Source organism: Oncorhynchus gorbuscha, linkage group LG22, assembly GCF_021184085.1.
Source record: "Oncorhynchus gorbuscha isolate QuinsamMale2020 ecotype Even-year linkage group LG22, OgorEven_v1.0, whole genome shotgun sequence".
Classification (NCBI taxonomy): Eukaryota; Metazoa; Chordata; class Actinopteri; order Salmoniformes; family Salmonidae; genus Oncorhynchus; species Oncorhynchus gorbuscha.
This window is the reverse complement of record NC_060194.1, coordinates 47,873,231-47,892,050: the sequence shown is the minus strand read 5'-3', so window position 1 is coordinate 47,892,050 and position 18,820 is coordinate 47,873,231. Positions and strand designations below refer to the sequence as shown.

General features: G+C 46.6%; 1 pseudogene; it reads left to right on the top strand.

The window, feature by feature from the left end:
• The first annotated feature begins 6,517 nt into the window (after positions 1 to 6,517).
• Positions 6,518 to 18,820, top strand: part of LOC124009875 — a 34,028-nt pseudogene continuing 21,725 nt past the window's right edge.

Here is an 18,820-nt window from a genome sequence, read left to right as displayed (position 1 = left end):
TCCCTACCTCCTCCCACCCTCTTCCTCCAGTTTTGATCCTTTATTTTGGGCAGACAGACCAGTTCCCTACCTCCTCCCGCTGCCACCTGCCTCCTCCAGTTGTGATCCTTTATTTTGGGCAGACAGACCAGTTCCCTACCTCCTCCCTCTGCCACCTGCCTCCTCCAGTTTTGATCCTTTATTTTGGGCAGACAGACCAGTTCCCTACCTCCTCCCTCTGCCACCTGCCTCCTCCAGTTTTGATTCTTTATTTTGGGCAGACAGACCAGTTCCCTACCTCCTCCCTCTGCCACCTGCCTCCTCCAGTTTTGATTCTTTATTTTGGGCAGACAGACCAGTTCCCTACCTCCTCCCACTGCCACCTGCCTCCTCCAGTTTTGATCCTTTATTTTGGGCAGACAGACCAGTTCCCTACCTCCTCCCTCTGCCACCTGCCTCCTCCAGTTTTGATCCTTTATTTTGGGCAGACAGACCAGTTCCCTACCTCCTCCCACCCTCCTCCTCCAGTATTGATCCTTTATATTGGGCAGACAGACCAGTTCCCTACCTCCTCCCTCTGCCACCTGCCTCCTCCAGTTTTGATCCTTTATTTTGGGCAGACAGACCAGTTCCCTACCTCCTCCCACCCTCTTCCTCCAGTTTTGATCCTTTATTTTGGGCAGACAGACCAGTTCCCTACCTCCCCCTGCTGCCACCTGCCTCCTCCAGTTTTGATTCTTTATTTTGGGCAGACAGACCAGTTCCCTACCTCCTCCCACTGCCACCTGCCTCCTCCAGTTTTGATCCTTTATTTTGGGCAGACAGACCAGTTCCCTACCTCCTCCCTCTGCCACCTGCCTCCTCCAGTTTTGATCCTTTATTTTGGGCAGACAGACCAGTTCCCTACCTCCTCCCACCCTCCTCCAGTATTGATCCTTTATATTGGGCAGACAGACCAGTTTCCTGCCTCCTCCCACTGCCATCTGCCCCCTCCAGTTTTGATCCTTTATATTGGGCAGACAGACCAGTTCCCTACCTCCTCCAGTTTTGATCCTTTATAATGGGCAGACAGACCAGTTCCCTGCCTCCTCCCACTGCCATCTGCCCCCTCCAGTTTTGATCCTTTATAATGGGCAGACAGACCAGTTCCCTGCCTCCTCCCACTGCCATCTGCCCCCTCCAGTTTTGATCCTTTATATTGGGCAGACAGACCAGTTCCCTACCTCCTCCAGTTTTGATCCTTTATATTGGGCAGACAGACCAGTTCCCTCCCTCCCAGCCTCCTCCAGTTTGATCCTTTATATTGGGCAGACAGACCCAGTTCCCTACCTCCTCCCTCCCGCTGCCACCTGCCTCCTCTATTTTAGGGGTAATGCTGTAATCAATTGGTTGTACTTCTTGGATTGAGCAGACCTTCCCGCGACAATTCTGATAACTCCATGAAGGACATAACTCTACCATTACAATTTACAATATCATTTAAGAACAAAATACCCTTTTCAAACATCTTTCCATACATGGGCAGACGTTTTCTATCAACCAGCACAGTTGAGTTCAGCCATAATATGTTGTAATATTCATTCTTACCAGGGGAATGAAATTGAATTGCAGCCAGCTCTGCAATGCTTGTTTGAAAAAGACAGTTACTTTGAAAAAGTATAATTTTCAATTAAAACTAAAATGAGACATGCAAGTAATCTGCACAAAGGCAAAAAGGCCATTTCTAAACAATGGACAAAGCTTTTCTTATTAATCTACTTAAGAACCATTTAGGGGTTCAAATAAAACCTTTGAATAAGCAAATCTTAGAGTAGAGGTTTAGTGCTTTAATATTAGCTAATCTCAACCCACCTGCTATTCATTATAAGGATAGCTGGTTTTATTTAGTCTGGTTTTTACCAGATAAAGCTAAATATTTTTTGCTCATATTATTTGAAAAACGAATCATCAGGTAGCGCCATTATTTTTATTTCTACTTTGCACATTCTTCCACTGCAAATCTACCATTCCAGTGTTTTACTTGCTATATTGTATTTACTTTGCCACCATGGCCTTTTTTTGCCTTTACCTCCCTTCTCACCTCATTTGCTCACATTGTATATAGACTTGTTTATACTGTATTATTGACTGTATGTTTGTTTTACTCCATGTGTAGCTCTGTGTCGTTGTATCTGTCGAACTGCTTTGATTTATCTTGGCCAGGTCGCAATTGTAAATGAGAATTTGTTCTCAACTTGCCTACCTGGTTAAATAAAGGTGAAATATTTTTATTTTTTAAAAGTAAGTGAGTAAACTGAGATATGACAAAGGAGTTAATCAGGGCAATTTGTCCATAAATAGACAGGTACTTACCTCTTCATGGTTGCAGGATCTTGTCTAATTTTACAAGTTTTCTATTGAAATTCATTGTGGAGAGCTTATTTATGTCTTTTGTGACATGAATACAGAGTATGTCTACTTCACCATCATCCCATTTTATAGGTAAAATGCAGGGTAACGTAAAAGTTGTATTTTTTAAGGATCCAATACGTAATATTGTACACTTATCATAATTAGGTTTTAGTCCAGAGAGTACAGAAAAGTTATCTATATCTTCAATGAGACATTGCAGGATCTTCAATGAGACATTACAGGGATCTTTGTAGAGACATTACAGGGGATCTTCAATGAGACATTGCAGGGATCTTCAATGAGACATTGCAGGGATCTTCAATGAGACAGGATTTGATCTTGAATGAGACATTGCAGGATCTTCAATGAGACATACAGGGATCTTTAATGAGACATTACAGGGATCTTCAATGAGACATACGAGACAGGGATCTTCAATGAGACATTACAGGGATCTTCAATGAGACATTACAGGGATCTTCAATGAGACATTACAGGGATCTTCAATGAGACATTACAGGGATCTTCAATGAGACATTACAGGGATCTTCAATGAGACATTGCAAGGGATCTTCAATGAGACATTGCAGGGATCTTTAATGAGACATTACAGGGATCTTCAATGAGACATTGCAGGGATCTTCAATGAGACATTACAGGGATCTTCAATGAGACATTACAGGATCTTCAATGAGACATTACAGGGACCTTCAATGAGACATTACAGGATCTTCAATGAGACATTACAGGGATCTTCAATGAGACATTACAGGGACCGTCAATGAGACATTACAGGGATCTGAGACATTCAGGGATCTTGAGACATTACAGGGATCTTCAATGAGACATTGCAGGATCTTCAATGAGACATTACAGGGATCTTCAATGAGACATTACAGGGATCTTCAATGAGACATTACAGGGATCTTCAATGAGACATTACAGGGATCTTCAATGAGACATTACAGGGATCTTCAATGAGACATTACAGGGATCTTCAATGAGACATTACAGGATCTTCAATGAGACATTACAGGGATCTTCAATGAGACATTGCCAGGGATCTTCAATGAGACATTACAGGGATCTTCAATGAGACATTACAGGGATCTTCAATGAGACATTACAGGGATCTTCAATGAGACATTACAGGGATCTTCAATGAGACATTACAGGGATCTTCAATGAGAGACATTGCAGGGATCTTCAATGAGACATTACAGGGATCTTCAATGAGACATTACAGGGATCTTCAATGAGACATTGCAGGGATCTTCAATGAGACATTACAGGGATCTTCAATGAGACATTACAGGGATCTTCAATGAGACATTACAGGGATCTTCAATGAGACATTGCAGGGATCTTCAATGAGACATTACAGGGATCTTCAATGAGACATTACAGGGATCTTCAATGAGACATTACAGGGATCTTTAATGAGACATTACAGGGATCTTGAATGAGACATTAGGCTCCAGGGATCTTGAATGAGACATTACAGGGATCTTGAATGAGACATTAGGGACCATATGAATGAGATCCTATCTCGTACAGGGATCTTGAATGAGACATTGCAGGGATCTTCAATGAGACATTACAGGGATCTTGAATGAGACATTGCAGGGATCTTCAATGAGACATTACAGGGATCTTCAATGAGACATTACAGGGATCTTGAATGAGACATTACAGGGATCTTTAATGAGACATTACAGGGATCTTCAATGAGACATTACCCAGGGATCTTTAATGAGACCACAGGATCTTCAATGAGACATTACAGGGATATTTAATGAGACATTCAGGGACCTTGAATGAGACATTGCAAGGGATCTTCAATGAGACATTACAGGGATCTTGAATGAGACATTGCAGGGACCGTCAATGAGACATTGCAGGGTTCAATGAGACATTACAGGGATCTTTAATGAGACATTACAGGGATCTTCAATGAGACATTACAGGGATCTTTTGTGAGACATTACAGGGACCTTCCAATGAGACATTACAGGGATCTTCAATGAGACATTACAGGGATCTTTAATGAGACATTACAGGGATCTTTAATGAGACATTACAGGGATCTTCAATGAGACATTACAGGGATCTTCAATGAGACATTACAGGGATCTTCAATGAGACATTGCAAGGATCTTCAATGAGACATTACAGGGATCTTCAATGAGACATTGCAGGGACCGTCAATGAGATTGAACGTACAGGGATCTTCAATGAAGACATTACAGGGATCTTTAATGAGACATTACAGGGATCTTCAATGAGACATTACAAGGATCTTCAATGAGACATTACAGGGATCTTCAATGAGACATTACAGGGATCTTCAATGAGACATTACAGGGACCGTTAATGAAGGACTACAGGGATCTTTAATGAGACAGTACAGGGATCTTCAATGAGACATTACAGGGATCTTCAATGAGACATTACAGGGATCTTCAATGAGACATTACAGGGATCTTCAATGAGACATTACAGGGATCTTCAATGAGACATTACAGGGATCTTCAATGAGACATTACAGGGATCTTCAATGAGACATTACAGGGATCTTCAATGAGACATTACAGGGATCTTCAATGAGACATTACAGGGATCTTCAATGAGACATTACAGGGATCTTCAATGAGACATTACAGGGATCTTCAATGAGACATTACAGGGATCTTCAATGAGACATTACAGGGATCTTCAATGAGACATTACAGGGATCTTCAATGAGACATTACAGGGATCTTCAATGAGACATTACAGGGATCTTCAATGAGACATTACAGGGATCTTCAATGAGACATTACAGGGATCTTCAATGAGACATTACAGGGATCTTCAATGAGACATTACAGGGATCTTCAATGAGACATTACAGGGATCTTCAATGAGACATTACAGGGATCTTCAATGAGACATTACAGGGATCTTCAATGAGACATTACAGGGATCTTCAATGAGACATTACAGGGATCTTCAATGAGACATTACAGGGATCTTCAATGAGACATTACAGGGATCTTCAATGAGACATTACAGGGATCTTCAATGAGACATTACAGGGATCTTCAATGAGACATTACAGGGATCTTCAATGAGACATTACAGGGATCTTCAATGAGACATTACAGGGATCTTCAATGAGACATTACAGGGATCTTCAATGAGACATTACAGGGATCTTCAATGAGACATTACAGGGATCTTCAATGAGACATTACAGGGAAACTAGAGTCATCATCATACATGAACTCCTTTGTTTTTAAATTTCCTGTAACCCACGGTAACCCCCTGTAACCCACAGTAACCCCCTGTAACCCACGGTAACCCCCTGTAACCCCCTGTAACCCCTGTAACCCACTGTAACCCCCTGTAACCCCCTGTAACCCCCTGTAACCCACGGTAACCCCCTGTAACCCACGGTAACCCCCTGTAACCCCCTGTAACCCCCTGTAACCCCCTGTAACCCACGGTAACCCCCTGTAACCCACGGTAACCCACTGTAACCCACTGTAACCCACGGTAACCCCCTGTAACCCACGGTAACCCCCTGTAACCCACAGTAACCCCCTGTAACCCACGGTAACCCCCTGTAACCCACGGTAACCCCTGTAACCCCCTGTAACCCACGGTAACCCCCTGTAACCCACAGTAACCCCCTGTAACCCACGGTAACCCCCTGTAACCCACGGTAACCCCTGTAACCCACGGTAACCCCCTGTAACCCACTGTAACCCACGGTAACCCCTGTAACCCATGGTTACCCCCTGTAACCCACGGTAACCCCCTGTAACCCACGGTAACCCCCTGTAACCCACGGTAACCCCCTGTAACCCACGGTAACCCATGGTAACCCCCTGTAACCCACGGTAACCCCCTGTAACCCACGGTAACCCCTGTAACCCACGGTAACCCCCTGTAACCCACGGTAACCCACGGTAACCCCTGTAACCCACGGTAACCCCTGTAACCCACGGTAACCCCCTGTAACCCCCTGTAACCCACGGTAACCCCTGTAACCCACTGTAACCCCCTGTAACCCACTGTAACCCACTGTAACCCCCTGTAACCCACTGTAACCCACTGTAACCCACTGTAACCCCCTGTAACCTCTACTGTCTCTCTCTCCAGACTCTGAACATGGTGACTCCTACGTTGCGGGTGGAGGACTGTAGTATCGCCCTGCTCCCCAGGAACCACGAGAAGAACCGCTGTATGGATGTTCTTCCTCCTGACCGCTGTCTGCCCTTCCTCATCACCATCGATGGAGAGAGCTCCAACTACATCAACGCTGCTCTTATGGACGTATGTCACACATACACGCACGCACACACTAACACACACACTAACACACACACACACACACACACACTAACACACACACACACATACACATACATACACACTCACACTAACACGCACACACACTGGTATATGGTACATCTATGGAATTCAATCTCTCTCTCTCTCTACCCCCTCCATCCCTCTCTCTCTCTACCCCCTCCATCCCTCTCTCTCTCTACCCCCTCCATCCTCTCTCTCTCTACCCCCTCCATCCCTCTCTCTCTACCCCTCCATCCCCTCCATCCCTCTCTCTCTCTACCCCCTCCATCCCCCTCCATCCCTCTCTCTCTCTACCCCCTCCATCCCCCTCCATCCCTCTCTCTCTCTACCCCTCCATCCCTCTCTCTCTCTACCCCCTCCATCACTCTCTCTCCCTACCCCCTCCATCCCTCTCTCTCTACCCCCTCCATCCCCCTCTCTCTCTACCCCTCCATCCCTTTCTCTCCCTATCCCCCCATGCCTCTCTCTCCCTACCCCCTCCATCCCTCTCTCTCCCTACCCCCTCCATGCCTCTCTCTCTTTCTCTCTCTACCCCCTCCATCCCTCTCTCTCTTATCCCCTCCATCCCTCTCTCTCTCTACCCCCTCCATCCCCCTCCCATCCCTCTCTCTCTCTACCCCCTCCATCCCTCTCTCTCTCTACCCCCTCCATCACTCTCTCTCCCTACCCCCTCCATCCCTCTCTCTCTACCCCCTCCCATCCCCTCTCTCTCTACCCCTCCATCCCTTTCTCTCCCTACCCCCCATGCCTCTCTCTCCCTACCCCCTCCATCCCTCTCTCCCTACCCCCTCCATGCCTCTCTCTCTTTCTCTCTCTACCCCTCCATCCCTCTCTCTCTTATCCCCTCCATCCCTTTCTCTCCCTACCCCCCTCCATGCCTCTCTCTTTCTCTCTCTACCCCCTCCATCCCTTTCTCTCCCCTACCCCCCTCCATCCCTTTCTCTCCCTACCCCTCCATGCCTCTCTCTCTACCCCACCTCCATCCCTCTCTCTCCCTACCCCCCTCCATCCCTCTCTCTCTACCCCCTCCATCTCCCTCTCTCTCTACCCCCTCCATCCTTTCTCTCCCCACCCCCCTCCATGCCTCTCTCTCTACCCCTCCATCCCTCTCTCTCCCTACCTCCATGCCTCTCTCTCTCTCTCTACCCTCCCATCCTCTCTCTCTCTACCCCCTCCATCCCCTCTCTCTCTCTGCCCCTCCATCCTCTCTCCCTACCCCCTCCATCCCTCTCTCTCTTTCTCTCTCTACCTCTCTCTCTACCCCCTCCATCCCTCCTCACTCCCTACCCCCTCCATGCCTCTCTCTCTTTCTCTCTCTACCTCTCTCTCTCTAACCCCTCCATCCTCTCTCTCTACCCCCTCCATCCCCTCTCTCTCCACCCCTCCATGCCTCTCTCTCTTTCTCTCTCTACCTCTCTCTCTCTACCCCTCCATCCTCTCTCTCTACCCCCTCCATCCTCTCTACCCCTCCATGCCTCTCTCTCTTCCTCTCTCCCCCCTCCATCCCTCTCTCTCTACCCCCTCCCTGCCTCCTCTCTTTCTCTCTCTACCCCCTCCATCCCTCTCTCTCCCTACCCCTCCATCCCCTCTCTCTACCCTCCATCCCTCCCCTACCCCCTCCATGCCTCTCTCCCTACCCCCTCCATCCCTCTCTCTCCCTACCCCTACCCCCTCCATCCCTCTCTCTCTACCCCCTCCTTCCCTCCCCCCACCCCTACCCCTCCATGCCTCTCTCCCTACCCTCCCTCCCTCTCTCCCCCTCCCTACCCCTCCCTGCCTCTCTCCCCATCCTCTCTCCCTCCTACCCCTACCCCTACCTCCCTCCCCCTCCCTCTCTCCCCCTCCCTACCCCCTCCTACCCTCCCTCCCCCTCCCTACCCCTCCCTCCCTGCCTCTCTCCCCCTCCCTCTCTCCCCCTCCCTCCCCCTCCCGCTCTACCTCTCTCCGTCCCTCATGTAGAGTTATAAGCAGCGTCAGCGTTCATCGTGACCCAGCATCCTCTACCCAACACAGTGAAGGATTTCTGGAGGCTGGTGTTGGACTACCACTGCACCTCCATAGTGATGCTCAATGACGTCGACCCTGCACAGGTACACACACACACACACACACACACACACACACACACACACACACACACACACACAAACACACACAAACAATTTATGGGAGTTAGTGCATTGTCTGAAATGGACTGTGAAATAGACAGCATCTGAAGGTAGATTCCTTGAACAGGATCTTGAGTCTGTGAATTAGATTCCCAGAAAAATACAAGAATTACTTTGTGTGTCTACAAAAGGCCCGGAACACACACACACACACACACACACACACACACACTCACACACACACACACACACACACACACACACACACACACACACACACACACACACACACACACACACACACACACACACACACACACACACACACACACACAAAGACACACAAAGACACACAAAGACACACATAAGGACATGCGCCAACGCACACACACACACACTCGTACACACAAGGAATCACAACCTCAGACACACACATCGCTTCAAGGACAAAAACATTGTCAATATCACGGATAGGATAGATATGATAGGATACATTGGATAGGAAATTATATATTGGATAGGATGGGTAGGATAGGATAGGATGGATAGGATAGGATAGGATAGGTAGGATAGGATAGGATATGATAGGATAGGATAGGATAGGATAGGATAGGATAGGATTGGATAGGATAGGATAGGATGGATAGGATAGGATAGGATAGGATAGGATGGATAGGATAGGATAGGATAGGATGGATAGGATAGGATGGATAGGATGGATAGGATAGGATAGGATAGGATAGGATAGGATAGGATAGGATATGATGGATAGGATAGGATAGGATATGATGGATAGGATAGGATAGGATAGGATTGGATGGATAGGATAGGATAGGATGGGTAGGATAGATAGGATAGGATAGGATTGTCATGCAGGTGAATGAGGACCCAAAAGCGACTTGGCGAAAACAGAGTCTTTAATCCAGTAAAGTAATTCTACAATCATAAGACATAATTCCACTCGTAATGACGAGAACAGACTGGAGACTCGATCAAGAACTGCAGGTTGCCTCGGGAAGGCACTTGAACGTAGCAGACTCAGACACCTGCTCACCACGCAGCATCTGAGGGAAACACGACACGACAGGGCGATACACAGACACAGCACGGTGAACAATAGACAAGGATCCGACAGGGCAGAAACGGAAAACAAGGGGAGAAATAGGGACTCTAATCAGGGAAAAGGATAGGGAACAGGTGTGGGAAGACTAAATGATTGATTAGGGGAATAGGAACAGCTGGGAGCAGGAACGGAACGATAGAGAGAAGAGAGAGAGGAAGAGAGAGAGAAAAAGGGGAACGAACCTAAAAAGACCAGCAGGGGGAAAACGAACAGAGGGAAAAGCAAAATGACAAGACAAAATAAGACAAAACATGACAGTACCCCCCCACTCACCGAGCGCCTCCTGGCGCTCTCGAGGAGGAACACTGGCGGCAACGGAGGAAATCATAGATCACAAACGGTCCAGCACGTCCCGAGAAAGAACCCAACTCCTCTCCTCAGGACCGTAAGAAAAACGATAAGGGAAACTAGGGTACTACTCTAAAAAAAAAAATGAGACACGGGTAGAGAACTGAAAGCTTTAGAGCAAACAGGACCAAACAGGCCAGGAGAGTAACAACTAGGGACAGACTGAGACACAGCAAGGGCAGGAACAAGAACAGGAGAGATGCGATGGCAGGGAACAGACTGAGACCCAGCAAGACCAGGAGCAGAAGCAGAAAAAAATTACCAGACTTCTTCTGCGCGCAGTCTGAACACGCAGCCACGAAACGCGCGTGTCACGCTCCTGAGTAGGCCACCAAAACCGCTGGCGAATAGAAGCAAGCGTACCCCGAACGCCGGGATGGCCAGCTAACTTGGCAGAGTGAGCCCACTGAAGAACAGCCAGACGAGTAGAAACAGGAACGAAAAGAAGGTTACTAGGACAAGCGCGCGGCGACGCAGTGTGCGTGAGTGCTTGCTTAACCTGTCTTTCAATTCCCCAGACTGTCAACCCGACAACACGCCCAACAGGAAGGATCCCCTCGGGATCGGTAGAAGCCACAGCAGAACTAAAGAGACGGGATAAAGCATGAGGCTTGGTGTTCTTAGTACCCGGGCAATAAGAAATAACGAACTCGAAACGAGCGAAAAACAACGCCCAACGAGCATGACGCGCATTCAGTCGTTTGGCATAACGGATGTACTCAAGGTTCTTTTGGTCAGTCCAAACGACAAAAGGAACGGTCGCCCCCTCCAACCACTATCGCCATTTGCCTAGGGCTAAACGGATGGCGAGCAGTTGTGATTAGCCACATCATAGTTACGTTCCGACGGTGACAGGCGATGAGAAAATACGCACAAGGGTGGACCCCATCGTCAGTATCGGAGCGCTGGGACAGAATGGCTCCCACGCCCACCCCCGACGCGTCAACCTCAACAATAAACTGTTTAGTGACGTCAGGTGCAACAAGGATAGGAGCGGATGCAAAACGCTTCTTGAAGCGATCAGAACAACAATCATACGACCGGTGAGGAGGAAGGGAGTTGGTTCTGGACCGACTGAAGACCGTGCGCAGACCATGATATTCCTCCGGCACTCCTGTCAAATCACCAGGTTCCTCCTGAGAAGAGGGACAGAACAAACAGGAGAAATAGCAGACATTAAACACTTCACATGACAAGAAACGTTCCAGGAAAGGATAGAATTACTAGACCAATCAAAAGAAGGATTATGACACACTAGCCAGGGATGACCCAAAACAACAGGTGTAAAAGGTGAACAAAAAATCAAAAAAGAAATGGTCTCACTATGGTTACCAGATACAGTGAGGGTTAAAGGTAGTGTTTCACATAATATACTGGGGAGAGGACTACCATCCAAGGCGAACATGACCGTGGGCTCCCTAACTGTCTGAGAGGAATGTCATGTTCCCGAGCCCAGGCTTCGTCCATAAAACAGCCCTCCGCCCCAGAGTCTATTAATGCACTGCAGGAAGCTGCCGATCCGGTCCAGCGTAGATGGACCGGTAAAGTAGTACAGGTACTTGACGGAGAGGACCGTCTAGTAGCGCTTATCAGTCGCCCTCCGCTTACTGATGAGCTCTGGCCTTTAACTGGACATGAAATGACAAAATGACCAGCGGAACTGCAATAGAGACAGAGGCGGTTGGTGATTCTCCGTTCCCTCTCCTTAGTCGAGATGCGAATACCCCCCAGCTGCATGGGCTCAACACCTGAGTCAGTGGGGAAAGATGGTAGTGTCCGAGAGAGGGGAGACACAGTTAACGCGAGCTCTCTTCTATGAGCTCGGTGACGAAGATCTACCCGTCGTTCAATGCGAATAGCGAGTTCAATCAAAGAATCCACGCTGGATGGAACCTCCCGAGAGAGAATCTCATCCTTAACCTTAGCGTGGAGTCCCTCCAGAAAACGAGCGAGCAACGCCTGCTCGTTCCAGTTACTGGAGGCAGCAAGAGTGCGAAACTCTATAGAGTAATCCGTTATGGATCGATTACCTTGACATAGGGAAGACAGGGACCAAGAAGCTTCTTTCCCAAAAACTGAACGATCAAAAACCCTTATCATCTCCTCTTTAAAGTTCAGATAATTGTTAGTACACTCAGCGCTTGCCTCCCAGATAACTGTGCCCCACTGCCGAGCCCGACCAGTAAGGAGTGATATGACGTAGGCAATCCGAGCTCTCTCTCTTGAGTATGTGTTGGGTTGGAGAGAGAACACTATATCACACTGGGTGAGAAAGGAGCGGCACTCAGTGGGCTGCCCAGAATAACATGGTGGGTTATTAACCCTAGGTTCCGGAGGCTCGGAAGACCCGGAAGTAGCTGGTGGCACGAGACGAAGACTCTGATACTGTCCTGAGAGGTCGGAGACCTGAGCGGCCAGGGTCTCAACGGCATGCCGAGCAGCAGACAATTCCTGCTCGTGTCTGCCAAGCATCGCTCCCTGGAACTCGAGAGTAGAGTAGAGAGAATCCATAGTCGCTGGGTCCATACTGGTCGGATCCTTCTGTCATGCAGGTGAATGAGGACCCAAAAGCGACTTGGCGAAAACAGAGTCTTTAATCCAGTAAAGTAATTCTACAATCATAAGACATAATTCCACTCGTAATGACGAGAACAGACTGGAGACTCGATCAAGAACTGCAGGTTGCCTCGGGAAGGCACTTGAACGTAGCAGACTCAGACACCTGCTCACCACGCAGCATCTGAGGGAAACACGACACGACAGGGCGATACACAGACACAGCACGGTGAACAATAGACAAGGATCCGACAGGGCAGAAACGGAAAACAAGGGGAGAAATAGGGACTCTAATCAGGGAAAAGGATAGGGAACAGGTGTGGGAAGACTAAATGATTGATTAGGGGAATAGGAACAGCTGGGAGCAGGAACGGAACGATAGAGAGAAGAGAGAGAGGAAGAGAGAGAGAAAAAGGGGAACGAACCTAAAAAGACCAGCAGGGGGAAAACGAACAGAGGGAAAAGCAAAATGACAAGACAAAATAAGACAAAACATGACAAGGTTAGGATATGACAGATGGGATAGGATAGGATAGGTAGGATAGGATAGGATAGGATAGGATAGGATAGGATAGGATAGGATAGGATAGGATAGGATAGGATGGGTAGGATAGGATAGAATAGGATACATTGGATAGGAAATTATATATTGGATAGGATGGGTAGGATAGGATAGGATAGGATAGGATAGGATAGGATAGGATGGGATGGATAGGATAGGATAGGATAGGATGGGTAGGATAGGATAGGTAGGATAGGATGGGTAGGATAGGATAGGATAGGATAGGATATGATAGGATAGGATATGATGGATAGGATAGGATAGGATAGGATAGGATAGGATATGACAGATGGGATAGGATAGGATGGGATGGGATGGATAGGATAGGATAGGATGGGTAGGATAGGATAGGATGGGTAGGATAGGATAGGATATGATAGGATAGGATATGATAGGATAGGATATGATGGATAGGATAGGATAGGATAGGATGGATAGGATAGGATAGGATGGGTAGGATAGGATAGGTAGGATAGGATAGGATGGGTAGGATAGGATAGGATGGGTAGGATAGGATGGATAGGATAGGATAGGATAGGATAGGATAGGATAGGATGGATAGGATAGGATGGATAGGATAGGATAGGATGGATAGGATAGGATATGACAGATGGGATAGGATAGGATGGATAGGATAGGATGGATAGGATAGGATAGGATGGATAGGATAGGATATGACAGATGGGATAGGATAGGATGGATAGGATAGGATAGGATAGGATAGGATAGGATAGGATAGGATGGATATGATGGATAGGATAGGATAGGATAGGATGGATAGGATAGGATATGACAGATGGGATAGGATGGGATGGGATGGATAGGATAGGATATGACAGATGGGATAGGATAGGATGGATAGGATAGGATAGGATAGGATGGATAGGATAGGATATGACAGATGGGATAGGATAGGATGGATAGGATAGGATAGGATAGGATAGGATAGGATAGGATGGATATGATGGATAGGATAGGATAGGATAGGATGGATAGGATAGGATATGACAGATAGGATAGGATGGGATGGGATGGATAGGATAGGATAGGATAGGATGGATAGGATAGGATAGGATAGGATGGGTAGGATAGGATATGATGGATAGGATAGGATAGGATAGGATAGGATAGGATAGGATAGGATGGGTAGGATAGGATAGGTAGGATAGGATAGGATGGGTAGGATAGGATAGGATAGGATAGGATATGATAGGATAGGATAGGTAGGATAGGATAGGATAGGTAGGATAGGATAGGTAGGATAGGATAGGATGGGTAGGATAGGATAGGTAGGATAGGATAGGTAGGATAGGATAGGATAGGTAGGATAGGATAGGTAGGATAGGATAGGTAGGATAGGATAGGATAGGTAGGATAGGATAGGTAGGATAGGATAGGATGGATAGGATAGGTAGGATAGGATAGGTAGGATAGATATGATATATTGGATAGATTAGATAGTGTTGTATACACCCCAGTTATCTGTAAGGTCCCTCATCTCTGTACCCCACACATACAATTATCTGTAAGGTCCCTCAGTCGAGCAGTGAATTTCAACCACTAAGAACAGAGAGGTTTCCAAATTCCTTGCAAAGAAGGGCACCTATTGGGCGATGGGCAAAAATAAAATAAAAAACAGACATTGAATATCCCTCTGAGCGGTGAAGTTATTCATTACATTTTGGATGGTGTATCAATACACCCAGTCAATACAAAGATACAGGCGTCCTTCCTAACTCAGTTGCCAGAGAGGAAGGAAACCTCTCAGGGATTTTCACCATGAGGCCAACAGTTACAGAGTTGTATGGCTGTGATAGCAGAAAACTGAGGATGGGATCAACAACGCTGTAATTACTCCGCAATACTAACCTAAATGACAGAGTGAAAAGAAGGAAGTCTGTACAGATAAAAGATATTCCAAGACATGCTTCCTGTTTGCAACAATGAATTGCTTTGCCACATTTCTTGCAGTAGGACAATAACCTATAAACACAAGGCCAAACCTACACTGGAGTTGTCACGGTCTTCCTCCTCTTCAGATGAAGAGGTCGGAGGACTAAAATGTGGCGTGGTGTGTGTTCATGATGAATATTTAATTAAAGAAAGTACTGAACACTGAATACAAAAACCATAAACAAATAACGACCGTGAAGCTATAATGAGACCTGTGCTGACCACAAGCAACTAGCATAGACAATCACCCACAAACAAACAGTGCAACCCAGGCTACCTAAGTATGATTCTCAATCAGAGACAACTAATGACACCTGCCTCTGATTGAGAACCATACTAGGCCAAAACATAGAAATCCCCAAATCATAGAAAAACAAACATAGACTGCCCACCCCAACTCACGCCCCTGACCATACTAAATATAGAAAAACACACATAGACTGCCCACCCCAACTCACGCCCTGACCATACTAAATATAGAAAAACACACATAGACTGCCCACCCCAACTCACGCCCTGACCATACTAAATAAAGACAAAACAAAGGAAATAAAGGTCAGAACGTGACAGGAGTAAACTTACCAAGAAAACAGTGAATGTTCCTGAGTGGACTAGTTACAGTATTGACTGAAATCTACTTGAAAATCTACGGCAAGACGTGAAAACGTCTGTCTAGCAATGATCAACTACCCATTTGACAGAGTTTGAAGAATTTTGAAAATAATATTTGGTAAATGTTGCTCAATCCAGGTGTGGAAATCTCTTCGAGACTTACCCAGAAAGACTCACAGCTTTAATCTCTACCAAAGGTGCTTCTATAAAGTATTGACTAAGGGGTGTGAATACTTATGTAAATTAGATATTTCTGTGTTTCATTTTCAATGAATTTGCAAAAATGTCACAAAACATGTTTTCACTTTGTCATGATAGGGTATTGTGTGTAGATGGGTGAGGGGGAAAAAAGGTATTTAATCCATTTTGAATTCATGCTGTAACAAAACAGAATGTGGAATAGGTCAAGGGGTAGCTCCCGAGTGGTGCCGTGGTCCAAGACACTGATTCTCAGTGCAAGAGGTGTCACTGCAGTACCTGGTTCTGAAGGTATAGGATAAATATATAGTCAATAATGACAAATAATAAAAAATATAAAAAATCCCATAGCTTTGTAAATCTTCAGCATCAGTCAAATAGACAGGACAGGATTATAGATGGTAGATAAAATAGATAGACAGAAATCAGTGGAAGATCTCTCCGGCAGCTCCAGCCCTCCAGGCCCCAGGCCCTGTCATCACACCCAGGGATCAAAGCCTCTGGCTGGGCTGCTCTCTCCTCTCTCTCCCTGGGTGACTGACTGGCTAGCTGACACACACGCGCTGGCAGGGCCTTTCATTCAATATTCTCACTGTAGCTCAGGTGGAGCGATGGGGGAGGGGGGGGGGGTAGAGAGGAAGGGAAAGAGAAAAAGTTATGTGAGGAAGGAAGTTAGAGGAATTGCGAGAGGGGGAGAAATGGAGAGGAGGGGAGGGGAGAAGAAGAGAGGTGAGTAAAAGGGAGAGGTGAGGAGGGAGGTAGAGATGAGGGAGGGGAGAAGAAGAGGGGGGATGAGAGAAGAAGAGGGGAATGTAAGGGAGGAGAGAAGAGAGGGGTGAAAGGGAGAGGAGAGGAGGGAGGGAGAAGAGGGGAGCAAATAAGGGAGAGGGAGGGAGGGAGGGGGCAGAGGAGAGGAGAGAAGCAGAGAAGGGAGAGGAGGGGAGCAGAGAGGGGGGAGCAGGGGAGGGGAGAAGAAGAGAAGGGAGAGGAGGGGAGCAGAGAGGGGGGCGGGGGAGGGGAGAAGAAGAGAAGGAGAGGAGGAGAGAGGAGGGGGAGCGGGGGAGGGAGAAGAAGAGAAGGGAGAGGAGGGGGCAGAGAGGGGGAGGGGAGAAGAGAAGGGAGAGGGGAGCAGGAGGGGAGGGGGAGAAGAAGAGAAGGGAGAGGAGGGGAGCAGAGAGGGGGGGAGCGGGGGAGGGGAGGGGAGAAGAAGAGAGGTGAGGGAGGAAGGGAGTTGGAGTAACTTTCGCTCCATCAGTAGCTTTGTTTTGCATCTGTTGAATTTGTCGTTCTGATTGGCTCTCAGAGGAGGCAGAGATAGGAGGTTTCTGATTGGCTCTCAGAGGAGGCAGAGATAGGAGGTTTTCTTCCACCTGTATTTCTGCAATCTCTTTGTTTATGTGGTGCTGCGCTCTCTGTGTGTGTGTGTGTGTGTGTGTGTGTGTGTGTGTGTGTGTGTGTGTGTGTGTGTGTGTGTGTGTGTGTGTGTGTGCGTGCGTGCGTGCGTGCGTGCGTGCGTGCGTGCGTGCGTGCGTGCGTGCGTGCGTGCGTGCGTGTGTGTGTGTGTGTTTGCCCTGCTTGTTATGCAGGTGATGTTTGAGTGTGTGTCTATGTGCACTGCATTTCTCTGTGTCAACTTTTCTGCTGTGTGTGCATGTTGTCTAGATAATATACTGACTATACAGTATACAGGTGTATGTGATCTAGGTAATATACTGACTATAAAGGTGTATGTGGTCTAGTTAATATACTGACTATACAGGTGTATGTGTATGTGATAGGTAATATACTGACTATACAGTATACAGGTGTATGTGGTATAGTTAATATACTGACTATACAGTATACAGGTGTATGTGATCTAGGTAATATACTGACTATACAGTATACAGGTGTATGTGGTATAGGTAATATACTGACTATACAGTATACAGGTGTATGTGATCTAGGTAATATACTGACTAATGTACAGGTGTATGTGATCACTTTACAGTATACAGGTGTATGTGGTCTAGGTAATATACTGACTATACAGTATACAGGTGTATGTGGTATAGGTAATATACTGACTATACAGTATACAGGTGTATGTGATCTAGGTAATATACTGACTATACAGTATACAGGTGTATGTGGTATAGGTAATATACTGACTATACAGTATACAGGTGTATGTGATCTAGGTAATATATCTGACTGACTAATGTACTCACTTTACAGTATACAGGTGTATGTGGTCTAGTTAATATACTGACTATACAGTATACAGGTGTATGTGGTATAGGTAATATACTGACTAATGCTTTATATACAGGTGTATGTGGTATAGGTAATATACTGACTATACAGTATACAGGTGTATGTGGTCTAGGTAATATACTAATGACTCATACAGTATACAGGTGTATGTGGTCTAGGTAATATACTGACTATACAGTATACAGGTGCATGTTGTCTAGGTAATATACTGACTATACAGTATACAGGTGTATGTGGTATAGGTAATGTACTGACTATACAGGTGTATGTGGTCTAGGTAATATACTGACTATACAGTATACAGGTGTATGTGATCTAGGTAATATACTGACTATACAGGTGTATGTGATCTAGGTAATATACTGACTATACAGG